This window comes from Salvelinus sp. IW2-2015, unplaced genomic scaffold, assembly GCF_002910315.2.
Source record: "Salvelinus sp. IW2-2015 unplaced genomic scaffold, ASM291031v2 Un_scaffold9271, whole genome shotgun sequence".
Classification (NCBI taxonomy): Eukaryota; Metazoa; Chordata; class Actinopteri; order Salmoniformes; family Salmonidae; genus Salvelinus; species Salvelinus sp. IW2-2015.
Window position 1 is genome coordinate 2,472 of NW_019950530.1, and position 5,539 is coordinate 8,010.

General features: G+C 45.0%; 1 long non-coding RNA gene across 1 annotated transcript; it reads left to right on the forward strand.

Moving 5' to 3' along the window:
- The first annotated feature begins 622 nt into the window (after nucleotides 1-622).
- LOC112079733 (uncharacterized) lies at nucleotides 623-1,585 on the forward strand. Its single transcript, XR_002896037.2, has 2 exons — nucleotides 623-981; nucleotides 1,071-1,585. It is a non-coding gene; the product is annotated as an uncharacterized lncRNA (long non-coding RNA).
- The last annotated feature ends 3,954 nt before the right edge of the window (nucleotides 1,586-5,539 follow it).

Consider the following 5,539-nt stretch of genomic DNA (forward strand, 5'->3'; position numbering starts at 1 on the left):
GAGGCCCAGCTTCCAGCCCCCAACAGTCACTCAGCAGCCATGACTTACCTAGCAGCAGAACACCACTGGGCTGGTCCTGGTCCACACTGAGGTGTGACTTGTAGAACAGACACAGGAAGCTCACACACACACAGAACCCTGTATCACCCCAGGGGCTTGGGACCAAATGTCAATTCCATCATGTCACATATTAATAAGATGATTGTGACATTCACATATGGCATAAACACTAATGTGTGTGGTGTGTTTCAGTGTGTAGTTAATTAGATGAGGTAATTGCTTCAGCTCTCTGCATGGCATCGTCTTCGGACACCGTTTTTCCTCTTATGTGGCTTTAGCTCTGGCCCATGGTGTTACATATGGCTGGTATATCTCTAGTCCAGGGCGTTACATATGGCTGGCATAGCTCTGACCCAGGGGTTACACATGGCTGGCATGCTCTGGCCCAGGTGTTACATATGGCTGGCATAGCTCTGGCCCAGGGGGTTACATATGGCTGGTGTAGCTCTGGCCCAGGGCGTTACATATGGCTGGTGTAGCTCTGGCCCAGGGCGTTACATATGGCTGGTGTAGCTCTGGCCCAGGGCGTTACATATGGCTGGTGTAGCTCTGGCCCAGGGCGTTACATATGGCTGGTGTAGCTCTGGCCCAGGGCCTAAGACGTCTATTAGCTCAAGATGCATCTCCTGTTTTAATGTAATTTTTTTTCAACATATGCATTGTAGTGTATTCAATGATACAACATGCTCTCTTGTTTTCTCTCTCTCTGTTTTCTCTCTCTCTGTTTTCTCTCCTCTTGCTCTCTGTTTTCTCTCTGTTTACTCTTTTCTCTCTGTTCTCTCCTCTTTTCTCTCTGTTCTCTCCTCTATCAGGAGTACCAGAACTATGGTTGGTGGATCGGGGAGATGAAGGGGTCTGTTGGCATCGTTCCTAAAGAGTACCTCATGGAGTTGTACGCCATTTAAAGGCCTGTCTGAGGAGGTATTTGATCATGCAACTCAGTCATGGGTGAAATAACTGTTGGGTGTTCCAGCAACACTAATGTGTAGTGTTTTTGTGTTCTGTTTCAGGGCATCTAAATCCAATCGTCTTCCATGTGAGTGCATGGAAACAGACCACATCTGGAGGGGACGCTGAACTAAGCGCAAAGCCAACTGTCTGTCGCAAAATGAAAAATATCAGATGCATGTCGTGTCCATCTTGATCTCGCTAAGTGCTTTAAGGAGTTGTCTCGGCATTTGAGTTCAGTAAACTGCTTCTGTTTAATTTATTATCGCCGCATTTCCCCTTTTGATACAGAGTCTTTAATATTGTGAACTGTCTAGAATGAATCGCTTATGGAGTCTTTGTATTGTGAACTGTCTAGAATGAATCGCTTATGGAGTCTTTGTATTGTGAACTGTCTAGAATGAATCGCTTATGGAGTCTTTGTATTGTGAACTGTCTAAATGAATCGCTTATGGAGTCTTTGTATTGTGAACTGTCTAGAATGAATCGCTTATGGAGTCTTTGTATTGTGAACTGTCTAGAATGAATCGCTTATGGGTCTTTGCTGAGAAATACATGTTATATTTCATAAATACTTGTACTGCTCCTGGTTGTTTTGTTTGCCATTCCATGCAGAGTTGGATCACATTGCCTCTACTAGACACTTATCTCAGGTCTGTTTTCCATTTACTCCCTTATGACTGCTGAGGATTGGGTGATCCAAGGTCAGTGTTTGGGGGGGCACTTCTACCCAGTGTATTCTGCTGTGCAGTATGAAAAACCAACGCCAGGTGGCATCAGAGTCCCTGTCTGCAGTAATTCTAACAGCTCAACTGGTACAGCTTCCCCACTGATGATGTCAGAACCTGTGTTCCTTCACAGACACCATGGAATAGAACCCACTGGAATATCATCTCTATGGACTACACTCTAGCATGCATTTGATGTGGGTGGTATTGTTATTTATATATATATAACTATATGTTATAACAGTGAGCTTGCCTGTAAGATCAACAGTATTCTACCTCATTACATTCATTTCATTGATTTAGAGAGRAACCGTCTGGTTTCCCAGACTAAAAGGAAGAACCACCCTGGACTAAAAAACATGTTCCATGAAATAGCGTTTCAGTCTTTGATTAGAGCTACTCTGAGAAACCAGTCCTAGGATTCCCTTGATTCATTTAGGCTGYGTTTATACGGGCAGACAAATTCTGATCTTTTGACAATAATTGGTATTTTTTACCATTCGGATCAGATATTTCGCCAATAATTGGGCAAAACAATCTGAATTGGACTGCCTGTGTAAACCCACTCTTAGCCTTTTCACACACTGGTAAATCGTCTGTATTTTCTCAAGATGTGTGATAATTAATTTCCCGAGGAGTCGAGTTGGCCTGCTTTAGGTTACTGGAGCATATCATTCAGAAACAGGCCCACTACGCTGCTGCTGATACGGGGAAATGTCTGTTGAAGTGAATAGACTTAATTAAACATCTCAGTCTCAAATAACACCCTATTCCCCTACTCTACATGTGCACTACCCATAGGGCTCTGGTCAAAAACAGTGCACTATATGGGGRATAGGGTGCCATTTGGGACGTAGAAAGGTTTGTGCTTGTTGAAGTGAGAAGGCTTGATTAAAAAGATGAGAGATCTGAGTGAACCTGTACTGTATAAAGTTAGGAGACAAACAACATGGGAGGAAGAGAGACAAAGCGGCCATGGAAGTTCTGTGTTGGTTTTATAATACCTGAGAGACTGGGRCCCTGCAGAGGAGCCCTGTGTGGCAGATGGGCAGTCCTGCTGTGTGCCTGAYTGAAATGGYGAGGACGACCCACCGTCAGCAGTGGGGGTAATGGCCCTCTGAGGGGCTGTTTGGCAGCAGGATCTGGGCTCTGACCTCWGGGCCTGAGTCTGTGTTGAGGAAGGCATATTATTCTGTCTGCATCTCAATAGTCTACAGTGGCTTTCTCTCCTCTCTCTCTTCTTACCCTCTATCTCTCTCCTTACCTCCCTCTCTCTCTCTCTCTCTCTTCTTACCTCTATCTCTCCCTCTCTCTCTCTCTCTTCTTCCCTCTCTTTCATCTTCTTTCTCCTCTCTCTCTCTCTCTCTCCTCTCTCTCTCTTCTCTCTCTCTTCTCTCTCTCTCTCTCTTCTCTCTCACACTTCTCCCCCTGCCCACCTCTTCGCTCCCTCTGTTCTCCCCACTCACTATTTCATTCTTATCTCTTTATTTCTTCTCTCTGTTTCTCTGTTTCTCTCCACCCCTCCTCTCTCTCACCAGTAGTGTCTGTGTTTTGTTCTGTTCAACTGAGTGATGTAGCAGCAGTCCACTGCCTGTCCTCTGGGTGACATTCAAGCCAAACATAAATCCAGATCTTTACGGCACCGCGGCCGATAAAGCCCATAGCTAATTGGAGATGTCATGAATTACCATAATTAGTTATTGAATATATTACAGTGAATATGGAGAGAGGAGGGAGAAGAGGGAGGAGTGGTTTAACGGCTCTGCAACAGACAGGGAGATACAAGAGAGATATGCAGCTAAATGTTCCAATTTCCAACCATTCTGAGGCTCCCACTTAGAACACTTGTCCAGTACATCGCTTCAGTTCCTTCTAAGTAGTTAGTGGTGATATTGGAGCAGAGCCAAGGCTCCTTGTCCCAAAAGGCACAATTTCCCCTATATATTGTAGTGCACTACTTTTGACCCGAGCCCTATGGGTAGTGCACTATATAGTGAATAGGGTTCCATTTGGAACGGAGCCATGAGGGGACTATGCGCTCTGCTGTGCCCTGTGGCGACCCGAGCCCTATAGTGAATAGGGTTCCATTTGGAACGGAGCCATGAGGGACTATGAGCTCTGCTGTGCCCTGTGGACTTGGTGTTTTCATATGTCTCATTTGGAAATCAGAGGGAACATTTGAACCGGACCGTTCTGCAGTCATAAGAGAGCCATCGGATCAGTTGCACTGAGCTAACATCACATTCAGGCAGCATTACATGGGTTGTATGATGGAGCTGTGATATTCTCTGCTTGGTTTACCACATTGAGTCGTGACATTTCAGGCATATCATAATAACAACAATTTCCATACGTATTGCAGTTTATCTCCTCATCTGTGAACCCCTGGCTTTCCCCTAGGACACCAAAGCTGATTATAGATCATTGTTTGTCTTTTAGGTCACAATGAACACATTAGATGGCCAGGTTGGACCTGATCCTAGATCAGCACTCCTAATCTGAGAGGGTTGCCACATAGGGCCCCAGCTCTCTAAGATGCAGTAGACTAGGATATGGGTTAGGCTGCCAAATGCAAGTTAGGCTAAATTTGCCTCTCCCTTTAATGGCGCTAATAAAGTATTTTGTTAATGGACGTGGACTTCACGCACACCTCAGCTTTGGACAGCCATAGGCCCAGAATATACAGGCTCTTTTATCACAATGTAGCAAGATATAATGTTTCATAGATACATGCCACCTTGACATTACTTTCAGAGCACATAAATGCACTAATGATACCAGAATATCACTAATTAATACTTGCAACCATAAAATGTAAGTTTTACCAGCCGAACATACAGTTTCATCACTGAGGAATGATGGGGAGAGAGAGAGAAGACAAAAGAGAAGAAAAACACAGCTTGGAGAATTCCTTAATCTGTCTTTGCAAGACACCATTTCAGAGAGGATTTTGGAAGCATCCTGGTGTTAATCCTTGTATCACAACAATATCCTCCTTGGCCTCCAAGCCAGGTTTCAGTTTGAGAAATGTGGGTACTTTCCCCAAATCCCCAGGTTTCCCAGACATCCTGGGGGAAGGACTCTAAATGTCCTGTTTATTCCGTGTTGATTCCGGGAATCTTCTCGACTTGGATTTCTGGAAAACCTGGGAACTTGGAAAACGTTACCAGAATTGTACAACCTGGTTCCACCCAGAGAGCCTGGCCACTGTCCCACAATGAATCCCCCTATTGGGAAGCCCTTTGTGTTCTCTCTCTACTTGATGTACTTGTGGTTGGAGGTAGATGTGACTACACCACTTGGAGAGGTGCTGTAGTCTTCATAGAGCAGCCAGGTCCTCTTTTCTCTGCTCTGGTTATTCAGTCATAGATCAGTGCCGGCGTCATTGAGTCTTTCTGTCGGGGAATAACAGAGTGATATTTATGTGCTGCTATCCCCAGGCAGGGCAGGCTTACTGAGGGAAATGGCCCTCTGTCAGCGTTCCATTAAAGCTTCTATATACCTCTCTCTTAACTGGCCCTCTGTCAGCGTTCCATTAAAGCTTCTACTGTATAAACCCACGTTGAAACCTTTAAATCTGGACACTGACATTTTCTAAAATGGAAGTCTGTATTAATTGAGGTCAACTTCCCCAGATGCAGCTCAGGAGGAAGACAAATGGGGCACATCCCAAATGACATCCTATTCCCTATATCATGCACTGCTTTTAACCAGGGGCCATAGAGAAGTAGTGCATTATATAGGGAGTAGGGTCTCATTTGGGGCCCGCCTACCTCTGCTGGCTGCTGAGTTGTCAGAAGATG